Source organism: Bubalus bubalis, chromosome 8 (assembly GCF_019923935.1).
Source record: "Bubalus bubalis isolate 160015118507 breed Murrah chromosome 8, NDDB_SH_1, whole genome shotgun sequence".
NCBI lineage: Eukaryota > Metazoa > Chordata > Mammalia > Artiodactyla > Bovidae > Bubalus > Bubalus bubalis.
The window spans coordinates 30,456,468-30,481,891 of NC_059164.1; the positions used below are offsets into that span (position 1 = coordinate 30,456,468).

The window sequence follows — 25,424 nt, forward strand, 5'->3', positions numbered from 1 at the left end:
TTAATGTAAGATGTTAAACAGAAGAAACTGGGTATGTTTGGATATAGGGGAACTCTCTACTTTCTTTGCAATTTTTCTGTAAGTCAAAATTTAAATATAACTTATTCTAAAAATACATGATAAAGCATTTATGAGAGGGCAAAATGTTAAAAATCAAATTAATGCCATGTACCCCTTTCCCAGCTCAAGAAATGATGCTAACCAAGAGTTTAAGTTCACTGTGTATCCCTCCTTATTTACATTTCCAACTCCCTTCTCCCAGAGATAACCACTATCTTGCATTTGGTATTTATTATTCCCATGCATTTATCAGTCAGTCAGTCAGCTCAGTCACTCAGTCATGTCCAACTCTTTGAGACCCCATGGACTGCAGCATGCCAGGCCTCCCTGTCAATCATCAACTCCTGGAGTTTACTCAAACTCATGTCCATTGAGTCGGTGATGCCATCCAACCATCTCATCCTCTGTCATCCCATTCTCCTCCTGCCTTCCATCTTTCCCATCATCAGGGTCTTTTCCAATAAGTCAGTTCTTCACATAAGGCCAACAAAGTATTGGAGCTTCAGCATCAGTCCTTCCAATGAATATTCAGGATTGATTTCCTTTAGGATGGACTGGTTGGATCTCCATGCTGTCCAAGGGACTCTCAAGAGTCTTCTCCAACACCACAGTTCAAAAGCATCAATTCTTTGGCACTCAGCTTTCTTTATAGTCCAACTCTCACATCCATGCATGACTACTGGAAAAACCAGAGCTTTGACCAGATGGGCCTTTGTTGGCAAAGTGATGTCTCTGCTTTTTAATATGCTGTCTAGGTTGGTCGTAACTTTTCTTCCAAGGACCAAGTGTCTTTTAATTTCATGGCTGCAGTCACCATCTGCAGTGATTTTGGAGCCCAGAAAAATAAAGTCTGTCACTGTTTCCATTGTTTCCCCATCTAATTGCCACGAAGTGATGGGACTGGATGCCATGATCTTAGTCTTCTAAATGTTGAGTTTTAAGCCAACTTTTTCCACTCTCCTCTTTCACTTTCATCAAGATGCTCTTCAATTCTTCTCCTCTTTCTGCCATAAGGGTGGTGTCATCTGTGTATCTGAGGTTATTGATATTTCTCCCGGCAATCTTGATTGCAGCTTGTGCTTCATCCAGCTCAGCATTTCTCATGATGTACTCTGCATAGAAGTTAAATAAGCAGGGTGACAGCATCAGCCTCGACCTATTCCTTTCCCTATTTGAACCAGGCTGTTGTTCCATGTCTAGCTCTAACTGTTGCTTCCTGACCTGCATACAGATTTCTCAGGAGGAAGATCAGGTGGTCTGGTATTCCCATATCTTTCAGAGTTTTCCACAGTTTGTGGTGATCCACACAGTGAAAGGCTTTGGCATAGTCAATAAAGCATATTTTTTCTGGAATTCTCTTGCTTTTTCTGTGATCCAATGGATGTTGGCAGTTTGATCTCTGATTCCTCTGCCTTTTCTAAAACCAGACTGAACATCTGGAAGTCCACGGTTCATGTACTGTTGAAGCCTTGCTTGGAGAATTTTGAGCATTACTTTGCTAGCGTGTGAGATGAGTGCAATTGTGTGGTAGTTTGAGCTTTCTTTGGCATTACCTTTCTTAGGGACTGGAATGAAAACTGACCTTTTCCAGTCCTGTGGCCACTGATGAGCTTTCCAAATTTGCTGGCATATTGAGTGCAACACTTTCACAGCATCATCTTTTATGATTTAAAAAAGCTCAACCGGAATTCCATCACCTCCACTAGCTTTGTACATAGTGATGCTTCCTAAGGCCCATGCATTTATGGATATATTTAAAGGACATAATTGTTTGCAAGTTTTAAATTTTTGTATAGATTGCATCATATGACACCTGCTTTTGCAGAGGTTTCACTCAATATCAAGCTTACATGATTCATATTAACTTACGTAGCTCTAATTCATTTTTTCTGCAATGGATGCCTCCATTACATGAATATGCCCAAATATGTTGATCTCTTTGATGGGGTCTTAGGGTGTTCAATCATTCATGCTATTGAAAGCCTTTCCATTCACCTTTCATTTGACACCAGGGATTTCTCTTGGCTGATCCATTCCACATAGCACTCCACATTTCAGGCTAGCTGCCCAGCTCCTCTCTCCCTGCCTAGATGCTTCCTCATCCCCTTCCCCTCAGACCAGCCTTCTGAAGCCTCAATGTCTTTTCTCCTTATTAAGCACAGCTGAGCAATTCTGTCCCTTCTCTCAAACACAAGTCCCAACTTGACTTTGTAAAGTTACAAATCATCCAAGACCTCAGATGAACCAAAGTGTTAGGGGAAGCATACTGATTGAAACCGCCCACCCTGGCCAGGCACCATAGTAACCATTTGCATGAGTTGTTTTATGACAGGAGATCCTGATAAGGAATACAGAGTTAATAAGCCACCACCAACCGGAAGAGTCCGGGAAAGGTCGAAAGGAGACACCGCCTGTCGGTCCACTTCCCAGAATCCCTCTCGCTAGCATCCATCTTGACTGAGCAATGCGTGCACCACCAGGAAAGACTCTGAATTAGAATGATTGGCCAAAGACCACCCGGAAACTAATCCCATCACCATAAAACCCGACATTGCGAGCCACGCGGCAGAGCAGTTCTCCTGGGTTCCCTTACCCTACTGCTCTGCACTGGGGTGCCCTTTCCCAATAAAATCTCTTGCTTTGTCAGCACGTGTCTCCTTGGACAATTCATTTCTGAGTGTTAGACAAGAGCCCAGTTTCGGGCCCTGGAAGGGGTCCGCCTTCCTGCAACAAAAGGACCTGCTACTACTTCCCTAGCACCCCTGCATCCCATGTAAAACTATGAAGAAAAATCAGTTTCAAAATTCCTCTGCTCAAATGTGTTTTAAAATAATCAGCTGTCCTTTTGTAAGAACAAATCATGTGGGTGTTAGTGAAACCGCTTTACTTAAGCTTGTCCTAAGTAAAAAGAAACATATACCAATGTTTAGGTAATTTCTGTATGCTATATGTTTCTCTTCTTTCCTTTGAAAACTACACGGATAAAAGTTTTATCTTTGAAGGGATTCAGAAAGAATTAAGTGTGGACAAAAACATTTTTCAGATAAACAAAGTTGGAATTTGGAGATCCTTGAATTCTAAAGAGAGAAGTGATTTTCAAACCTATAGATAGTTCTCTTAGTTACATTCCCAAACTATAGAAAGTAATACGCTTGGTATTAAGGTACAAAAAAAATGGTCACACTTAGGTTTATATTGAGAGATAGTAGTAGAGTTACATAAAATCTATGCTGTTCTCTCAATTAGGAAACTATTTTTATCTGTTAAGGAGGCAAATTTAATGGAAATGAGGTTTTTCCACTAATTAACCTGACAACTGCAAGTCAGATACATGAGAAGGTGAAGGTGTGTGTGTACATGTTTGTGAGGAGTAGTGTTGGTGATGAGAACAGCCTCAGCTAAAACAGCACTTCAGATATAAAGCTAAATTTCTAAATTGAGATAGTGACAGCAAAATTGGAGAAAAATGGAAAAGATTTTTACAGTGATCTGACAATATCACTTGGCCAGACTGATGAGTTGATGGGGGAAAAGGTGTGACAGAAGTCCAGGTAATGACATAATCGCACGTGCAGGGCGCCGGGATGAGAGTGGCACCACTGACAGCAACAGAGAGCACGGAGCTGCACTGCGCAGGCCAGGAAGACCACCCAGAAGGAGCCAGCCCAGAAAGGCAGAGAACACCAGACCGCCAAGTGAGAGGCGAGGCTGCTCTGATAGTCAGCAGAGCACCACTGAAGGGACTGAAGAGAGAAAAGTACAGAGGTTCCTTAAGACACCTAAAAACCATCATTTGAAAAGATGTACTGCCGGGAGCCGGCATATTGCATATTGAGTGCATATTGCATATTGAGTGCAGCACTTTCCACAGCATCATCTTTCAGGATCTGGAATAGCTCAACTGGAATTCTATCACTGCCGGGAGCCAGCGTGAGGAACTCCGCCCATGACAAAGGTCATGAGGAAGGAGGCTCGGCAGACGCAAAGGCGGGATCAAGCCTCAGGAGTCCCCCTGGAAATTCTCGAGCATCTACCCCCAAAACCAGAGTGTGCCTACTTTCTGCTTTGTGCTTTCACCTACACCTCTGACTTTATGGGGGCTGTCCCCCACTACCTCTCTCTGAAAAAAGAGTTAGCTTACAGCTCCAGTTAATAATTCCTGGGTGTGACAGTGTTTCAACCTACAAGCTCCTTTGGAAATCCTCTAGCCTGCCTGAATAGGTTTTTCCGGCCACATGTGATTGTTCAGAGCCTCCCAACTGTGAGAGGCAGGAGATGTTCTAAACTGTCTAAACACAGATTCCTTTGAGTAGTTAAAAGATTGATTAGAAATTGTATTGGTGAAGGGTTTTTCACTTGTTGGGCCAATGTTTGCTGCTAAGTCTCCATACTCCTTACCTACTGTGTCCTTGGCAGTGTATTGATTGGTATAATGGGTGTATAGAAATGTAAAATGCAGCTTTGTCCAGTGCTTTTTTGGAGGCTGGTGCCTGACTTTGGAATAATCACCTTTAGAGAAAAATAAGTTTCTTAAAATGTTAACAGGCCTCCTGGCCAGAAGATGATGTAATTCACCTGAACTTTTGCATATGATAAGTTTGAAAGCCTGGCTTCGATTAGGACCAGGAACTGCTGTCCTTGCATGACTCCACCCCTTCCCCCATTATCCTCTATGCACAACTTAAGGTATAAAAACTACTTTGGAAAATAAAGTGCGGGCCTTGTTCACGGAAACTTGGTCTCCCCGTGTCGCGCTCTCTCTCAAATTCTGGCTGAGTCTCCATCTGGAGCGCGGAACCCGCCATGCTTGCTAACTATGCCTGGGCTTCTAAGATCTGACCGGGGAGGCCTCAGTGTCTCCTCTCCTTCAGGAGAACGGAAGGACGCCTGCGGCCTATGTAAGTGGTGCAAACTCCTTGTCTTGAAGTTTTATTGGTCTCCCACGTAAACCAAGCTACTCAGCCTCTTTTCTCCACTGAATTTTCCTACTGAGCTATCCTCATTCTATTACTCTTTATATCCTTAATTAACGTTATTACTCTTTATATCCTTAATTAACGTTTAATTAAGCAGTTGTTTCCTGACCCTCGCCTACGCCGTCTCTCCTTCGAATACCCTGGATCAGCTGGGGCTGGACCCCGGCAATGTACCCCAATGTTCACTATTTACAACAGCCAAAACATTAAGCAACCTAAATATCCATTGACAGAAGAATGGATAAAGAAGATGTGGCATATATGAAATGGACCACTCAGATGAGATCAGATCAGTCGCTCAGTCGTGTCCGACTCTTTGCGACCCCATGAATCACAGAACGCCAGGCCTCCCTGTCCATCACCAACTCCTGGAGTTCACCCAGACTCACATCCATCAAGTCAGTGATGCCATCCAGCCATCTCATCCTCTGTCGTCCCCTTCTCCTCCTGCCCCCAATCCCTCCCAGCATCAGAGTATTTTCCAATGAGTCAACTCTTCGCACGAGGTGGCCAAAGTACTGGAGTTTCAGCTTTAGCATCATTCCCTCCAAAGAAATCCCAGGGCCGATCTCCTTCAGAATGGACTGGTTGGATCTCCTTGCAGTCCAAGGGACTCTCAAGAGTCTTCTCCAACACCACAGTTCAAAAGCATCAATTCTTCGGCGCTCAGCTTTCTTCACAGTCCAACTCTCACATCCATACATGACCACAGGAAAAACCATAGCCTTGACTAGATGGACCTTTGTTGGCAAAGTAATGCCTCTGCTTTTGAATATGCTATCTAGGTTGGTCATAACTTTCCTTCCAAGGAGTAAGCGTCTTTTAATTTCATGGCTGCAGTCACCATCTGCAGTGATTTTGGAGCCCAGAAAAATAAAGTCTGACACTGTTTCCACTGTTTGCCCATCTATTTCCCATGAAGTGATGGGACTGGATGCCATGATCTTCGTTTTCTGAATGTTGAGCTTTAAGCCAACTTTTTCACTCTCCTCTTTCACTTTCATTAAGAGGCTTTTTAGTTCCTCTTCACTTTCTGCCATAAGGGTGGTGTCATCTGCATATCTGAGGTTATTGATATTTCTCCCGGCAATCTTGATTCCAGTTTGTGTTTCTTCCAGTCCAGCGTTTCTCATGATGTACTCTGCATATAAGTTAAATAAACAGGGTGACAATATACAGCCTTGACGTACTCCTTTTCCTATTTGGAACCAGTCTGTTGTTCCATGTCCACTTCTAACTGTTACATCCTGACCTGCATACAAATTTCTCAAGAGGCAGGTCAGGTGGTCTGGTATTCCCATCTCTTTCAGAATTTTCCACAATTTATTGTGATCCACACTGTCAAAGGCTTTGGCATAGTCAATAAAGCAGAAATAGATGTTTTTCTGGAACTCTCTTGCTTTTTCTATGATCCAGCAGATGTTGGCAATTTGATCTCTGGTTCCTCTGCCTTTTCTAAAACCAGCTTGAACATCAGGAAGTTCATGGACCACTACTCAGCCATAAAAAAGAATGAAATGATGCCACTTGCTGCAACATGGATGAACCTAGAAATTATCATACTAAGTGAAGTTAGACACAGAAAGACAAATAGCATATTATATCACATACATGGACTTTTTAAAAAATGGCACAAATGAACTCATTTACAAAACAGAAACAGATGTGCAGATATCAAAAACAAACTTATGGTTTCCAAAGAGGAAATACGGGGGGAGGGATAAATCAGAAGTTTGGGATTAATATACACACAAAGCAATATACAAGACAGATAATCAACAAAGACCTAGTGTATAGCACAGGGAACTCAATGTTCTGTGATAACCTATGTGAGAAAAGAATCTGAAGAAGAATGCATATGTGTGTGTATGTGTGTGTGTATATATATATATAACTGCTGGTTTTGCTGAAACTAACACCATTGTAAATCAACTATAGTCCAATAATTTTTTTAAAAAATGAGACCAGTGAAGAGGATGGGACAAAAAAAAAATTGAGTTTCATATTGTGGAAGCTAGAGAAAAAGAATAACTAATGGTCAAACATCGTCAAAATGGGGCTTAGAGGACGCTCTGGATCACATTACATAGAATAGTTCTCTCTGTGTTTCTATATCTCCAGCTCCTTTTCCTGCTCTACACTGTTTAATTTCTTCAGTGACTGGGCAGAATTTTCTGTTGTCCTGCCTTATTTCCCTCTGTGAAGAGGAATGTAGCAGCCTAGGGGCATAGCTTACCTAGTGAGTGAAGACAAAAAATAAAAGAGAAACAGAAAGAAGGAAACATCCTCTGACTCAGTAGGGGATCCTGAAATGAAAAGGGAAGCCTGATCCTGAAATCCCTCATTTTCAGATGCTAAAATCAGTTTTCTTCCTCTCTCTTCTAAAGAGGATGGATGGACATTTAGCTCAGCCGATTGCTTAACATCCCTGTTTCCTACTTCCATATCTATCATTTATTTCATCTATAACAAGACTACACCTGAACATTCTCTTTCATATCCCCTTGTATCAATCTTTATATTTTCATACTCCTGCAACAAAAGTTCACTTCTCACCAGAAAGATCTACCCTATCCTTTTATAAATTTAGGATTTTAATGATTGCCTCGAGTGAACTGAGTTGAGAGTATCCATTGAAAATGAGGAAGAAATAAATGGCCCTCACACCATACCCTTCATCCATTTACTCAGACACCCACGTACTGAGCACCTACAATGGGCCAATCACCAGCACAGGTCCTTGGTTTATAGATTCTAAATAAGACACAATCACTGTTGCCAGGAAATCTTCAGGGAGGGATGGTGAGTCAGCCTTTCTTAGTTTGCCCTGAAGGAAGGGTGATGAAAAGGAAGATCCCCTAGCTCATGGCCTTTTATTTTATTGCTAGTCCTAAAGGGTGTTCTTTGAAAGATACAGATTTAATAAGGGAACAGTCTGAGGGGGCGGGGGGGTGGCTGGCTGATGGTTTTATAAAAATACATTGCTATCTAGAGTCTGTTATAAATGTCACACTCAACTCAGTTTGTGGGAGTTGGTTTAAGTCTGGGTTGAGTATAAAAATAGATTCACTGTGGGATTTGGTAAATGATGAAAGACATGAAAGCTTTCACATGCATATTTAGGAAGTTGTTGCTGGACTTACTGAATATGGAGATACTATCCTTGGTCCAGATCTGTGGATTCTATTTAGAATCTGTAATTACTTAATAAAAGTTAAACAGCGACTAGAGTGGAATTCTTTTCAAATGCTCTGTTTTGCATGCCCTTTAGGAAGACCAAATAGGACCAAGAACCCTAAAATGAAAAAGGAAATAGATGCTTTATCCACTGCTTTGTTTTGCAGTGTAGAATCCTACTAAGGCAACACACTAGCTTCCTCTCTGGGCTTTTCATGAAGCTCCTTGCTGTCTGGCTTTCCCAAAGGAGGGGCCAGCCTGCCGGTGGCCCTCACCACCCTCTCTCCACACCACGGCAACCTTACTTTGTAATTCAAATCAGCCTCTCTCGAAAAACAAATGCTGCGGCAGGCAGTTAAGCAAATTTTGCATTTTATGAGCGAGGATAATCCTTTCACATTTTCAGAAATCAGTTTACAAGCCTGAGCGCCTGGTGAGCAACGGAAGCCGCGTGACAAATGGGGACAAGGAGCATCCTCCAGGCAATCTGGGTGACAGGCAGTAAATCCTCCTGCTTTGGCAGGTCTGCGAGTGTGTGGAGAAAACAAGATCAATCCCCCCTCGACCTCACAAAGGCTCCTTCACTGCTGATGGCTGTTCAACCGGGGGGAGGAGAAGCTTAATGAAGTAGATGCTGCAAGCTGACAGGAGTATTGGAAAATGTATATAGAGAAAATGAAAATATTATGCACCAAATTGGCAGAACAGGAGACTGAGTGACTATTAGTGGACATGAAAATAGAGTGTGGCTGAGTGTCTTCTCAGGCCAGCTACGAGGAAGTAGTAAGATGAAAATCCACACCTGGGATGCGGAGGGCCTGATTACCCAAGTTCTACCACAGAAAGCAGTGCAGAAATTGGAAATGTAGGCTTGCCAGCACTTCAAATAACAAACACAGCTATGGTGAAAGGGAACGCGATATCTAAGCTGGAGAGGAAGGTGAAAGCCTGAAGACAGTGTATTGAAAGATAAACACCAAACAGCATTTGAGGGTGGAAAGCCTTTTATTCCCTCTCTGGTTGTTCTTTCTCCTCTGGCTACTAATCTGATGCTTGTTTGGTTTGTGATTGCTCACCATGTTCATGCTCTCTATTTTTTTCTCTTGCATTTTCCTTCTGCTAGTTCACACAAATGTACCTGAAAAACAACATTACGATTCAAGTGGAAAATTATTACAAAATGGGGAAACATAATGTTTTACAGTTTTAACTGGTGCTGTGAGCAGGTATGCCCGTAGAAACGTCAGAGTGACAGAACAGGAAAATAAATGACTTGCAATTAATGGAGAGAAGAAAAGTGGCAAGGGGGTTCTCCTCCTGCTTTTAGGTAAAGCAGGGCTGGCTGCTGGGAAGAATAAAAAGTACATATATCATTGAAGAGTCCCTCCTTCGAGAGAATCTCCGTGCTCTATGTAGCTGAAGCAGCAGGACTACTGTTCACAGACCCCTTGTCTGTTGAACACCCCTCTGTTACCACCCTTACAAACACTGCTGATAAGACACGCTACTCCACTGGCCTGAGATCCTGGAGGAAGCGGAACATACTACCACATCTCTAAAGAAATCTCCTGAGGGGAACTCTGTTGCTCAGGAATAACTTGACTGAAATGAGTCAACTCAGAAGACACTGCTCTGACAGGAAAATAGAAAAGAATGAAACACGAAGAGCTTACACTCCTGGGATGAAATCCTGTGGGCTAGACTTATCAGTGGACATAGATTTGGGCAGCTTTATCTACCATCACCTTGACTGACATAGCAAAAGGTAACACGCATAGGATATACTATGTATTAGAGCTACCTGACCGGTGAAGAGATTGGGCATCTTCATCTATTAACAGTATCACCTTGACTGGCACGGCAAGGGATAAAAGGGCCAGAATACCCTATTTTAGATCTAGCCATTGGACCCCCATTAAATGGGAGACTAGCAGTTGCTTTATAGAACATTGGGGTTTTCTTGTCTGCCTCAAACAGCAGACTCTCGAGTGAAGCCAAAATCTTTTTATTACCCTACCAATAGAACTTGGAACTCTGGTTCCAAATGAAATTCAGTCTTTTTACGGGGAAGTATCTATCTGCTTTGGAGAGACTGCTTTCCCGGAGGTGGACAGGTTTGTATCATAGAGTTTTGGTCTTTCATTTCCCCAAAGGTGAGTCTCAGGGGCCTCAGGTTCTGAGTGGAGGAATCTAGTCCCCCCACCTTCCCTCTGTTACCCGTTTCAAAGATTATGCTGAAGAACAGAGCAGAGAAGCTAGCAGAAGGGACCCGGCGGGGGGGGGGGGGAATGGGGGGAACGAGTGAAACAAAATGGATTATGAATTTGAAAATTGCCAATTATCTTGTATCATACAGCTCAGAGCCCTGGCACAATGATCAGCCACAATCCAGATTTTTCAGCTTAAATGGCTTTACATTCAAGCAAGCAAATTAACCATAAAATAGAGGGGGGGAAAAAAAACAAAATATCCCAAGAAAGAATAAACTGCAGATAATAAGCACCAATCTGGTGTTGAATGCAGCCCAAGATACCAATTGTTTTAAGTCACGACAAAGACAGCTGAAAGCTCATCTTGTGGACGCAGAGCGAGGATGATTGCCTGCCATGAGTATCTTCTCTCACAAATAACAGTTTTTTCGCTCTTAATTTTCTGCTAAATTGGAAGCTAACTGCTTCCCACATTGTCATCGGAACACCTGCAGCTGTGCTGGATTTCTGCACACCATTTCTTTTAGGTAAAACAGCACTCCACTTCCTTCAGCGCCTCATTATGCCGAGGTCTTCCTTTCACTGCGCCGCAGCACTAATGATTCAGGCAGGCTGGTCAGTCATTAAGTGACAAGCAAATGATACCGTGTGCAACGTGTGAGTAATCGGTCTGAACAAATGAAATCACAGACTTGCCTTTCCCATCATTCATTTCACAAACAGTAGCAATGTGCCGCACAGCAGGTAGTTCAGTTAAAACCAGCCTTGTAAAACAAATTTCCTGCAGCCGTTTAAATGAGCTGCGATGGGCTGGATGCTTCAGCTAGTGGATCGCGCCCGAGGAGTTAAGAGAGGTTGGGGAGGAAGGAGGTGCTGTGAGAGAGCTTCGTACATACATTAGAGTAATTAAGGGTTTCGTATCTTATCGCTATGTTTTTCCTTTGTATGGATCTCAGAAATTACTTTTGTATGAGCAAACCCAAAACAGACAGCATCCACTTCTCTGTACCTTGTCACGAGGTAGCCTGTTAAGAGACTTAAGTTCCCAGATAAATATTCTAAATTCGGAGTCATGAAGACGTCATAGTACATCAGATGGATTGCTAGGAAGCAAGTGACGCAAATCATGGTGATTAAAAAAAACAAACAAACATGGCTTTTATTTTTGCAGTAGAACCCCTTTTGATTCATCAATTATTTTGTGAACAGTGCAACTGGCTTCTAATAGAAACCCAACTTCTGTGCTAAAGCTTAAAATGGGTTTTAGTAGCTCCCCACCACCAAAAAAGGATGTAAAATTATAGAGGATGAAAGAAAATCTGTGTAGCCCCAAACTTAGTAGCCACTGGACCGTACATCCCGCCGGCTAGGACAGGGAAAGGGGCTGTTCTCTTCATGGGACGGGGTCTCCACTCAGGTTTCACTCCCATTGTCAAGCCCACTGGCTCTCTCTGGGCCAAGGGTCTGGCAGGTAAGGAGCCAATCGTGGTGTGCTTTAAGGCGTGTTCTGAGTCTGTCGCAGGAGCACTTGGTGGGCTGAGGGAGGACAGCCTGGCATTATGAGTGCCCTTCGGTGCCCTGTGTTCTTCCCACACCATCAGGGAAAAAGCTAGCAGGGCCTCAGAGCTGGCATCTCTGTTTTTTCCTCCCTTGCATAATCTTGATTTTGGCTTCAAACTTCCTCATCATGTCCTTGTAGGCAACTGGTAAAAGTTCCTTGAAGAGGGCTTAGGCAAGTAGGCCTGACAGGAACCCCCACAGCCTGTGCACCCCAGGAAGTTGTGCAGGGAGGGGAAGACCAAGGGCTCGACTTGGGCACAGCCCCCAACCCAGGACCAGGCTTGTGTAGGCCTTCCTGGACACGGAAACAAAATTTTGTCCACAGCCTCCCTCTGGTCCTGACACACTATGGAACACCGAGTGTGCTGTAAAGAGTGAAAGGAAGAACATCCCTCAGTCAAGAAATCTGAACTCTGGGAAGTCCCTCTGGGGTTAGGTGACTGTTTTTAGTCTGAGACACCTTTGCAAATGGCTCCAACTCACTAACTAAAGTTACTGCAAGAAGTCTATATAAGAAAGCAATCTTGTAAATGGATGATAAGGCATCTTTGCAAAAAGACAGTATTAAATCCCTCAACCCCACCTCCTTCTATGCCCAGCTGTGAGTTTACCAAACCAAGACTGATTTCAGGCAGTCTTTGATTTGCAAGAAGGGTGCCCAGATTTTAAAAGTTTTCAATAGCATATCACTGATTTCATACATGCTTATTGTAGATAAGTCAAACGGCTCAGAAGACTGTATGAAGCACTCCTCTGTGTTCACCTTCCCTGGGGTATGACCCTGCTATGAGGGATGTGCATGATCCCAGACACATTCTGTGCTTACACCAACATTCACACGGACAGAATCACCCTCCACACTTTATTCTGCAACTGATGCGCAGTGAACCCCTTTCCACATCAGCGCATGTAGATATATCTCATTCCTTCTAACATCCACAGAATACTCTGGCCTGGGGGTGCATTTTCATTTATATAACCATCTGCCACTGAAGGACAGTTAGGTTGCTTCCAATACTTAATCTATTCAAAACAATGTGGCTGTGAAAATTCTTGTACGTATATCTTCATGCATTTGTGTGAGAATTTGCAGGGTGGTCCTAAAAACAAAGTCACCAAACAGAATGAACCTTGCTAGTCTGACAACTGACTGTTTTTCACAGTCTTATTTAATGGAATATGAGGTGGAGAATCATGTCACGTTTCAAGGACATTTGTAATTCTTTTTGTCTGGGGCTTGCTTACATGCTCATTTTTTAGTTAGGTTGATGGCCTTATCGATTTATAAACACACTTCTTATGCACGTGTATCTAGCATGTGTTGCTGCTGCTGCTGCTAAGTCACTTCAGTCGTGTCCGACTCTGTGCGACCCCATAGACAGCAGCCCACCAGGCTCCCCTGTCCCTGGGATTCTCCAGGCAAGAACACTGGAGTGGGTTGCCATTTCCTTCTCCAGTGCATAAAAGTGAAAGTGAAAGTGAAGTCGCTCAGTCGTGTCTGACTCTTCGAGACCCCATGGACTGCAGCCCACCAGGCTCCTCTGTCCATGGGATTTTCCAGGCAAGAGTACTGGAGTGGGGTGCCATTGCCTTCTCCCTAGCATGTGTTACAAATCCTTTTTGGGGTCACTTTTGGCTTTTTTATAATGATGTTGCCCTAAAGAAATCATTGATATTTATGCAAATATTACAGCTCTTACAACTTTGGGGATTTTTCATTATGTTTGAAAACTCCTCTCCACTCTGGCATTGTAAAAATAGTCACTCTTATTTTTTGAATGCTTATGGCTCAGTCCATCTGGGATGAGTCGCACTGGGTTGGTCAAAAGGTTTGCGTTTTTCTGTAACGTTGTATGGAAAAACCTGACTGAACTTTTTGGCCCACCCAACAATTAAGAAGAGAGTGGGGGTTAAAGCTTCATTCCATTTCCACATGGTTCGCCACTGTCCCAACACCATTTGTTTAGGGGCAATGTGATCTTTCCAGACTGTCATCTCACTGAAAAATATGGTTGAAGCCTGGCTGCTTTAATTACAGATCTAGGCACTAACATTCAAAGCTACATATTCATAAGTTCTATCCTTAAATGCCAACCATCTAAACTTAATATAAACAAGATGTTTTAAATTTGTTTTAAGATCCTGGGGCTTTTCAGTCTTGCTGGGGCTGGTTTGCCTCCTGGTTCAAGAATGGAATACTGCCCACAATCTTGCATTCAGTATGCTGAAACGCAAATAGCTCCGGAGGCCCACAGGGCTTTCGTTTGCTCGGTTTTCAATTCATAAAACCTAAACCAAGGGGCTTCCTGAGGGGCTTCCCAGGTGGCTCAGTGGTAAAGAACCCACCTGCCAATACAGGGTTCGATCCCTGGGTTGGGAAGATCCCCTGGAGAAGGAAATGGCAACCCACTCCAGTGTTCTTGCATGGGAAATCCCATGGACAGAGGAGCCTGGTGGGCTACAGTCCATGGGGTTGCAAAAGAGTCGGACACGACTTAGCAGCTAAACAACAGCAAAACCATCCTGATGTTATATATAGTCCCTAATCTCTATAGTCTGAATATCTACACCATTTGCTTCAGACCTTAATATACAGTATGCACACTACTTTACTCCTTTAAAATTGATGAGTATGAACTTCAAAAAACATAGCTGGTCCTAAGCATTTCAGAAAGGGGATTGTGGTTTCGTAAGAGTCATTTGTTGAAAAGGAAGAACAACATAGTGTAGGGAGGGTTGATGGAAAGGAGGAGGGAGAGGATGGAAACTGTGAGAAACCTGAGTTGAGAGGAGGGAATGTGTTCATGGACAATGCTTCCTAGAGTTCTAAGACCGCATATCAATCAAACTTCAAGTTCAATGACATGCAGTCTGAGATTTTATTAGGTGAATAGCAGTCAGGAAGTCATTCAGAGTCACTGCAAACAAAACAACCCTAAAAGATCTTGAGATTTTGAACACTGTCAACATAAAAAAAAAGTCACAATTAACACTATTGTGCCTGATAAACAAAGTTGTGCTTTTGCATTTCTTCAAGGATCTTGCAGAACTTCTTGGTACTCTGATATAATTTTTCTTCTCTGTCAAAGGGATAGGTCCAGGAGATAAGACACATTTTAGACTGAGCTTTTTAGAGCCAAGGCATATAAAACCAGAACTCTCTTGGCTATGACTGATCTAAAGGATCAGAAACCAAACAGGCAGTTGGCTTTTGCATAGTTGAAATCAAACAGAAGTAAATACAACTTCCCTCTGTATCTATGGGAGATCCTGTGGATATGAAAACCTGAGGAGCTCAAGTCCCTTATACAAAATGTCATAGCACAATGAATACAATTGGAAGGAAATACTAAAATTTTCAAACCTGGCTGCACATTGGAGTCACCTAGAGTTATATTTTAAAAATATGAACTGCAGAGGTATTTCCCCTCAAACCTGAATGAGATCAGAACCACTGGGAGCGCTATTAAATCACAGATCCTGGGCCCCACGTGTGTCGAGCGTGTCTGATTCAGCAGGTCTGGGACCAGGACCGGGACCCACAGTTCTGACAAGTTCCCAGGTGCTGCCAGTCCAGAGACTTCACCTTGAGCTCTTGATTGAATTAGTGTGTGGTATGACGGGAGTATGATTCATTTTTCAGAGTTCCTGCGGTAACTCAATGTGTACCCAGGCTGGAGAACCACTGAGCAGGGCAAGGAGCCTTTCCATATGTACATCTGACCAGACAGCCTGCATTCTTCTCCCACACAGAAAGGAGATGGTCCTTACTTTTTATCTAAGGGGCTAAGCTTCTCTATACAGTTCTAGAGAAAGCAGCGAAACTACTCTGTTGAAGAGAAGTATTTTCGAAGTACACAGATAACTAGGTGATCAGGATATGACTGGGAACAGATTTGGAAATGTTAGATAAAATTTACTTTAATACATCTTTTTTTTTCCCTTGAGTGAAGCTGGTCAGAGGAGAAACTTTCACATGACACCCCTTATATGCGGTATCTAAAAGCAAATTGATTCACAAAACAGACTCACAGACATACAGAATGAATTTATAGCCGCCATGGGGGAAGAATAGGGAGGAGGGATTGGGATCGACGTGCACACACTGCTATATTTAAAGTGGATAACCAACAAGTACCTACTGTATAGCACAGGGAACTCTGCCTAATGTTATGTGGTAGCCTGGGTGGCAGCAGAGTTTGGGGGAGAATGGATACATGTATATGTATGGCTGAGTCCCTTTGCTGTCCACCTGAAACTATCACAATATTGTTAAACTGTTATACTCCAATATAAAATATTAAAAAAAAAAAAAAGAAGCATAAGTAAATTGGAAACATAAGAGAAAGTTGGGTCCCTTATAATATCGATATTGATAAATCATAATGAAAAATATGAAAAAGAATGTATGTGTGTATATATAACTGAGTCAATTTGATGTACATCAGAAACTGACACACTATAAATCAACTATACTTCAATAAAGTAAATTAAAAAATAAAGCAAAACAAGTGGGAGAAGTGGCTGTAGAGAACTTACAACTGCTATTATTTAAGAGCCCATGATAATTTGGAGCACAGCCCTCATGAAAGAAAATTTTGCTTAAAGTCGCAAGAAAGGAGAAATTCCAGAGACTACACAAATGATACCCTTAGAAAGAAATTACGTAGTGATGACTGTCAGTTCATTTCTGGAAACCCAATAATCTACTCTTATGAAAAACCTTTTAATAGAATTGTAAAGATGAATGTCAAGGGTGAGTGAGGCATTTGCTTTGTTTGAAATTTCATGTTAACCCATGATTTTGTTTGTCTGTTATTCCTTAGTTGGAAGGGGCAGGAGACTTCCCCCGGCATGCTAATTCACTCCCTGGCAGGCTGTGACATTAGACGGTTTGATTCTCCCTCATCTGTTGATTTTTTAAAAAAAAATAGTCTCTGGCAACATTGCTTGGCTCTGGGATAATAGCCACTTGATGCTGCCAAAAAGAAAACTTGGAATTTTCTAATCTGCCTTCGTTTTCTAAATCGGCTTCAAGGACACGTGGAGTTGGCTCCAATGGACCATGAAGGCGAAAGTTAGAGAACAGAGACTTCACTGAACGAAACGGAACTAAAGGAAGTAAGTCTCCAGAATCCATCAGTACTGCAGGACTAGTCTACTTACTTCTGTCTAGCATCCTTATTTACATGTTCACAGCAAGCCTTACCAAGTCTGGTGCCCGATATATTTCACTGCTGGGCAGTCTACACTCAGATGAGACCACCAACCCTCATGTGTATTAGCAAGAAGACCAAAAACAACCACAAAGATTAGTGTCTGGCTTTACAAGGAAAGGCTGCACTGAACTTAAGCAGTCAGGACAGGAGTATCCCTGAATTCCTTCTCTAAGGTAGCTAATTGTGCCCTAGACCCTGGGGTTGACTCAGTTCCCTCACCTGGTTGATTTATGAGACACTGGTTCACCATCCAAGCGAAAACAGGCTTACCAAGCAGCTTTATCTCTTTGGACCTGACATAGCTAGAAACCAAGAGATGGGGGAATTTAGCATTTAATTGCTTTTCAGCCTTTCCCTACCTTCCTGGGTGATAACACGCAGGTCCATGCACGCAGGGAGGACGACAGGGCAGTCATCACCAATCCCTCGTCCAGCGGCCAGCCAGACACACACACAGGATTTCCTTTTACCTGCCGCCACCGGCTGGAGGGTTGTTTTGCCACTCATCCTACCTCTATTAACGTGGACAGGAAGGGAAAGCAAAGAAGGTAAAATGCAAATCATGTGACTTTGTAATTTGCTGGTTGGAAGTTGGAGGCGGCATAAAATAAACCGTGACTATCAGAAGTCAAGTTACAATTTGGTGGCAGATCAGAGCTCCAGTTTCCTGCCCCTCCTTCGTTTTCACACTCTGCAGTGTAGCCTGGCCCAGACTCCCTCCATCCTCACTGGCTGATCATCGTAAAGCCCTTCAGGGCTCTGATAGTGGGGAAGGGCAGCTGCCTAAGAGGATTTTCTTCTTGAATTCCTGTTGATTTCTCTCCTTGTCACCCACCCATGTTGGCATGTGGTGAACTGGGCTGCCAGTCAGCACTTAGGATGCCCCCTTTCTCTGAGTTCCATAGCCGTGAGATGGCCTCCTACCAAGGATGCACCCTCCCCATCACAGAGCCCACAGCACCCCCTACCACTTACCTTCTCGTAGAAACCGCTCTGCTTCTGCCCTCTGTCAGTTTCCAGGCTTCTCCCGGCTATATGAGCGTTGATCCCCTCTCCAACAGGTTCCTAATCTCCTGCTCTTAGGTCTTCCCAAGCTTTCTCCCCAATAACTCAGGCCCTCATCCCCAAAGGGCTGTGACTAGCTTTACTATTATATTCATCAGGACAGGTCTGCTTCTTCCTGTTGACAAAGCCTGGAGTCAACCTGGAAAAATGTGTCATTTACAATAGGTATAAGGTGATGCTTGCTGCTTACAGAATCTGAAACTTTCCACCAAGACAGTTATCTGATACATGGTAACTGCCTAAGGATGCAACTCAGACATTAAAACCCCATACAAGTTAGTTTGGAAAAGACAAAAAAATTCAGGGGAAAAAAAGGGGCAAGAGGAAAGGAATGGATTATTGAAAAAGAGATTACTTGAAGTACCAATAAACATCTGAGAGAAAACTCAACCTAACTAGTAATCAGGATAATGAAAATAAACCACTATGATAGTAACATTTTAAAAGTTTGATTATACAAAATATGAGATGGGGCAGGAGAAAATGAAAATTGTCAGGTCCTGCATTAAGCACGCATATTGTCCAGCCACTCAGGAGAGGATAGGCAGTGGTCAGGGAGGGTGACGGTGTGCTTGACATACAGCCCAACATTTTTTCCCCAAGTCTACATCCTTGAGAAAGTCTTGCAGATGTACACAAGACACTATTTACAAGGATGCTCATCAAACGTTGTTTGTAATGGTAGAAAGGCAAACATTCTAAATATTTATCAATAGGAAAAAGAGAAATAAACCACAGAATATACTCATATAATGAAAGAGTCCACAGCATTTAAATGAATGATGTACCAGTACCTGCCTCAATAAAGTTAATTCCTGAAAACATAAGGAAACACAATTTATTTTGATTTTAAAAGCACACAAATAGCACGACTATGTACACTATTTCTAAACCCATGCCTATGTAGTCAAAGTATGAAAACAGGGAAGGAAAATGTTGATGTTGACACTGTGGTCACCTCTGGAGACAGTGGGAGAGATGGTGAGGCTCAAGACTGCAGTGGAAGCTTCAACTGCATCCAAAAGACTTTACTTTCAAAAATGAAACAACATAACAAGATATTTATGTTTATTAAATATAGGTGGGCATAGATGGGTGCTTTTTGTGTATCTAAAATTTTTCTCTTTTTAAAAATCGTTATTACAAAAACTTCCATTTAAATCATTAAATTATTTCATTCCATTAAATAATTCTTCCACTTAAAGAATAAACCTTTAACCTCTTGATATGGTGAATAAAGGGCTTCCCAGGTGGTGCTAATGGTAAAGAATCTGCCTGCCAATACAGGAGACACAAGAGACTTGGGTTCCATCCCTGAGTTTGGAAGATCCCTGGAGGAGGAAATGGCAACCCACTGCAGTATTCTTTCCTGGGGAATCCCATGGACAGAGAAGCCTGGCAGGCTACAGTCCATGGGGGCACAAAGAGTCAGACACGACTGAGTGACTGAGTGCATGATGGATAAACCTAACAACTAAACTGAGTTTCTTCTTTTGATTCTTGGGCCCTTCTCCAGGGCTTTTCCATGAAGCACAGGAATAGAACCCAAAGTCATACAATGGACAAGCTGGATGCAGAGGGGACCAGCAAACTCCTGAGGCTGGGGCCACAAGTTAGTGCTGAGGAACACTTCCAGAAAGCTCTTTTTGTTTCCTTTTCCTTTAAATGCTACATAGGAAGAAACAAAAGGAGATGCCCCCCATAGCTTTAAGTCAAACCCTTAATTTTATTTGAATATAGTTTTTGTCATTTAATTACTGCCATTTTTCTTTTCTTTTTTCCTTTTTTAAGCTTCTAGATTGCTGTGTAATTTTTGTATCGACGCCGATTAGACTGAGAGTCCAGGAAGACCCAGCCACATAATTAGGGCCAGAACGGAATCTTTCACTTTACATCCATCTTCCCCAATTTAAAAAATGACATTTTCCGTTCTCTAATCACGCACTGTTGGCTTCCAGTTTTACACTGTAGACAAATATTTTCTGCTCAAGCCTGCTGTAATAAATTTGCAGCCTCTCAAGTAAACATGAATTTGCATTGACAGATCTCAAGAATTCACCAATATTTTTGCTTGGGGTCCAGTTCTAGGAAGTAACAATGGGACCACACAAGAAACTTCTCCCTCAGTCAGAGTCCTCCCTTGAGAACTTTTGTAGACCCTCAAATTAGAACTTGTCATAGATTTGGAAAGATGTCCTTGCTACACCTGGAGAAGGAAATGGCAACCCACTCCAGTATTCTTGCCTGGAAAATCCCATGGACAGAGGAGCCTAGCGGGCTATATATAGTCCAAGGGGTTGCAAAGAGTCAGAAATGATGGAGCGACTTCACTTTCTTTCTTTCTTTCATTGCTACACCTGATGCCTTCTGTTGTCTCACAGGCCTTAGAGGCTAAATTACTTTTAGAGATGTAGACACAGCAACAGTGGGTTATCAGTCAATATCTAGAAAAGAGGTGGCATACCTAAATTGGGGGAGTTTAGGAAAGTCTGATAGAGGGACTATTTACAAAGATGTCATCAAGGTAAAGGAGACCATAAGACTAGTGATCCTAGGGCTGTTACCACTCCTAGGCTTCAACACACAAGGAGGAGGGAGAGGTTATCTACAGCCAGAGAGGTGTGCAGAAAAGACACTGCACACCCGACAGGAGCTGTGACAAAGCCACCACTGCAGAAAAGAGGCCAGAAAATGATACCCCAAATCACTTCCCTCCCTCCCTCCCTCCCTCCCTGGATTCTCTCACTGGTGCTACTCATTGGCCAAATACAACTAGAACCAGAAGGTAAAGAAACTCGCTGATTCAGGTCAGCCTTCCTGAGCAGAGAGTAAGGCTAACAGCTAAAGTGGACATCCGGCACACCAGCCAATCCAGAAAAGGTCTATAAATATACCTAGGGGTCCACATGCTGAACATTCCCCCATAGGCTTAAATGCATTCACAATGATTCCAAGGATAAGGTATTCTCCATTTCGGTGGTGGGGGCAGCCAAATTCCTCGGGCAGTTTACACATCCTTTGGAGATGCTCTGATTTCCAAACTGCTCCACTAGCAGCACTCAATAACCAACCATCTCATTACTATGCTTTGAGTGTATAAAGACGATTCATCAAGGAAGGCAGAACATGTTTTGCACAGACCAACAGTGTAATAAGAACAAATGCAAATAGATACACTAAAGGCTAATTTCTGACATCAAGAAGAGTCCTTGTCTTGTACTTTTGTGTTTTGGAAAGCATTGACGGTGCCCTTCCTGTTGACAGAGAACGTGTCTCAATCAAAGAAAAAGTGTATCATGCTCTCTCTAATGCTAAGACTCAGTAAAACTTATATATGAGTTTTATGGGCTTCATGGCAACCCACTCCAGTACTCTTGCCTGGGGAATCCCATGGACGCAGGAGCATGGTAGGGTGCAGTCCGTGGGGTCGCTAAGAGTTGGACACGACTGAGCGACTTCACTTTCACTTTTATGCATTGGAGAAGGCAATGGCAACCCACTCCAGTACTCTTGCCTGGAGAATCCCATGGACGCAGGAGCCTGGTGGGCTGCCGTCTACGGGGTCGCACAGAGTCGGACACGACTGAAGCGACTTAGCAGCAGCAGCTGGTGGCTCAGACAGTAAAGAATCTGCCTGCAATCAGGAGACCTGGGTTCCATTCCTGGGTTGGGAAGATCTGGAGAAAGGAATGGCAACCCACTCCAGTATTCTTGCCTACAGAATTCCATGGACAGAGAAGCTTGACAAGCTACAGTCCATAGTGTCGCAAAGGGTCAGACACGACTGAGTGACTAACACATACACATACATACAGGTTTTTAATTAGATTTCAAATTATTAAATTTGAAAAAAAATTGACTGGCTTAAAAATATATTATTTCCATACTAGAAGTATTACTAAAATGAGGAAAGGCACAATTCCTATGAAGACAAAAACAAATGGTCCTATTCTGCTATCTAGGAAAATAATATCCTAGACACAGGTAGAAACATAACCACAGCCATATCCTACCCCCTTGCTGACCCTGTCTGAATCCTTTGCCACTTAAACCTTCTTCTTGCTACAGTTAAATAACTTAATCCATGTGTTTCGTGGTTATCAGCATTTTGGCACATAGTAAGTGCTCAATAAATGCCAGTAGCAATAGCAGTGGTAAAAGTTATTTTTTTTAATATCAATAAAATTCATACAGCATTCAGAAGAAGAAAGCTCATTTGTAGTTAGAAAATCCAAAAAATATATTAAGAAATTAAAATTTGAGATGGCTTTAAAGAATGGGTGCTGCTGCTGCTAAGTCGCTTCAGTTGTGTCCGACTCTGTGTGACCCCATAGACGGCAGCCACCAGGCTTCCCGTCCCTGGGATTCTCCAGGCAAGAACACTGGAGTGGGTTGCCATTTCCTTCTCCAATGCATGAAAGTGAAAAGTGAAAGTGAAGTCGCTCAGTCGTGTCCGACTCTTAGCGACCCCATGGACTGCAGCCTACCAGGCTCCTCCGTCCATGGGATTTTCTAGGCAAAAGTACTGGAGTGGGGTGCCATTGCCTTCTCCAAAAGAAGGGGTAGATTCTCACAAATGAAAAAGAGAGTAAGACTGCAAAGAGTATAGGGCCGTATACCTGAAAAGCATTTGCAAAGGTACTAATGTTGGTCATAAATGAGATGCAGGTACATCTGTCATAGTCTTGGGGAACAGATTTTGAACTTAATTAGGTTAAAATTGGAGAACTATTGAAGGAATTTGGAGGGGATGGCACTAATGATAATAAAACTAACACTTATTAAATAAGTACTTCCTACATATCAGACCCTAAGTCCTATACATGTGTTCATTCACTCATCTTTACAAACATTCTATGAAACAGCTGGTTTTAACCACTTCACTGGGTTAGGTGCTACAGGTGGTTTTAAGATTACAGATGATCTCCGAACTCATTTACACACTTGCTTAGAGGGGAGGGAATAGAGAGTGTTTTCATAGAATTTTAGAATGTTAGTTTAGGAATTGCCTTAAAGTTATCAGTTCACTTACTCTTTAAAAAGTCTTTATTGAATGTTACAATATCACCTCTATTTTATGTCTTGGTTTTTTGGCCCCAAGACATGTGGGATCTCAGCTCACCAACCAGGGACCAAACCCACACCCGCTGCATTGGAAGGCCAAGTCCTAACCACTAGACCACCAGGCAAGTCCCAATTCACTTACTCTTCACAATAGCCCCATGAGGTAGATCTGACTCCATCAACTTCCAGACAGAAAACTGCGGCAGAGGGCCAAGTAACTTGCCTGGATTCACACAACCAACAGTAGTACTGAAGTATTGATTTCAGGTAGATTAGCTCCAGAGTCCATACTCGTGACCCCCACTATGGTACTCTCTCACACTTAAACATCTGGTTATACTTTATATAGCTGTTAGCTATCTTTAACTGAGTTAAAAACTGGGGCTACAGAGATAGATAGGAAGTGGCTCTTGTGATCAAGGAATTTGGCATTTCATGGAAAGGAGTCATAGCCACAGACGATTACAGTGATCAGGACCAAAGCTATGGTGGAGGCCCTCACCAGGGACACAGGAACTCAGAATTGGGAGCTCAGTCTCTGGAAGGTTAAAGGAGGTCTCCCATGGGAGGTGAACAATAGCTAGGTCAGTAAGACCGTGCAATGCTCTGACAAGAATCAGAACTCATCTGGCAGAGAGGCAACATTTGCAAAGATAGGGAGACATGGGAGGACATGGGGGGAGTCAGAAAAAGGTGGGGTTGATTATGGAGACGAGGAACAGCTCAGAGAGGAGATTCAGAAGGTCTCAGAATTGGGCTGGTTGGAGAGGTGAGTGAGCAGCAGGATGGCAGGATTCTGGTCTGTTGCAGTGGGGAGGAAAGTTGGGTAAGCCAGAGGGATAAGGGTGGGAAACATAAAGGTTTGAAGAAAGAAATGGGAGGGAAGGTCGGTGAGGAGAGTTTCAGACAGGTTTATCTGAGTACACGTAGAGGAGGTGTAGGCAGTAGGCAATTGGAACTAAGGATCAAAAGGTAAGAAAACTGACACCTATTATGATTGCTGGGGTCTGTAATAGTCACCTGGAAGATATCATATAATATAATCATCATGAAAAGTAAATAGTTCCACACCTAGAAGATGGTTTGGGATGTCAAAGTGGGAGGAAAAAAAAAAAAAAAAAAGCCTCTAGTAACTCCATGATGGCATTTTCTCAGAAATAGAACAAGAATTTTCAAACTCAAGGAGGAACTTGCATTAGGGAATGGGGAAGCAAATTACTCAGGATAAAATTTTTTTTTTAAGCAACTGTACCTCTAAAGGGAAGAAAATAGTTTAATTATGGCTTGGTGCTGGCTCTGAAGACAGTTTAGAAAGACATCTCTTGTTTCCTTAAAGTGGTATTCGCTAAATAGGATTGCCAAAAGGGGGCGATGACAGGGAGGCTTAGATGGAGAAGAGAGAAAATACGTCAATGGTTTCATATCCAGGGCAATCAAATGCAAGTTTCTCTGAAAAGCAAATGATCTCAGGCCCAGGATGAGGGTGAGGCAAGAAAGGTATGAAGGACCTGTGCTCCAGATGCCTCACTCCCACCAACCTGGTCCTGACCCTGGTGGTACGGTTGAATCATCCAGAGGCCAGTGAAGCAGTCGGTAGCATTGAGTTCAGCCTGTGGGTGGGGAGGAGAGAGGGCGGGCCAAGCTGGCCCCCTCATAGGTACTCCCAAGCCCAGGGGTCACAGGACGAGGACCGCGCCGGTGGTTCTCAACACTGCCTGAACGCTGGAGAACTCATGAAGGGACCAGTGCCTGGTTGTCCCCCTCCATAGGTTCTGATTTCACCAGAGTGGGACCAGACACCGGGTATTTTTCAACTCTCCCAGAAGATTTTAATGTTCAGATAGGGTTGTGAAAGGCTTACCTAGAAACGATGACAACCACAGGCAGGGGGATAAAGGAAAACATCAGCTCCAGAAAAATGCCAAGTATATGGCTGGAACCATCCAAATCTTTAGTTACTGACAGTCATTGTAACATATTAATAACATCCCAGTAATCCCCTCATAAGGCAATAATACCTGCCTTGTCCACCAACATAACTATCCAGGATGAGGGGGCTTGGCTTAAATACAAAAGTTATGTGCATGAAAAAC

General features: G+C 42.9%; 1 long non-coding RNA gene across 3 annotated transcripts in view; it reads right to left on the minus strand.

The window, feature by feature from the left end:
• The window catches only part of LOC123334673, a 77,052-nt gene that overhangs the window by 23,647 nt on the left and 27,981 nt on the right, over window positions 1–25,424 (minus strand). Inside the window, exons 2-3 of one of the 3 annotated variants that reach the window (XR_006552706.2) lie at window positions 18,178–18,406; window positions 17,422–17,504 (exon numbers count right to left, since the gene is read on the minus strand). The exons of 1 other annotated variant lie outside the window; for it this stretch is intronic. This is a non-coding gene — a long non-coding RNA (uncharacterized LOC123334673). Of the gene's footprint in view, window positions 1–17,421; window positions 17,505–17,561; window positions 17,717–18,177; window positions 18,407–25,424 lie in introns of all 3 variants that reach the window. One more of the 3 variants, XR_006552704.2, reaches the window with a different exon arrangement.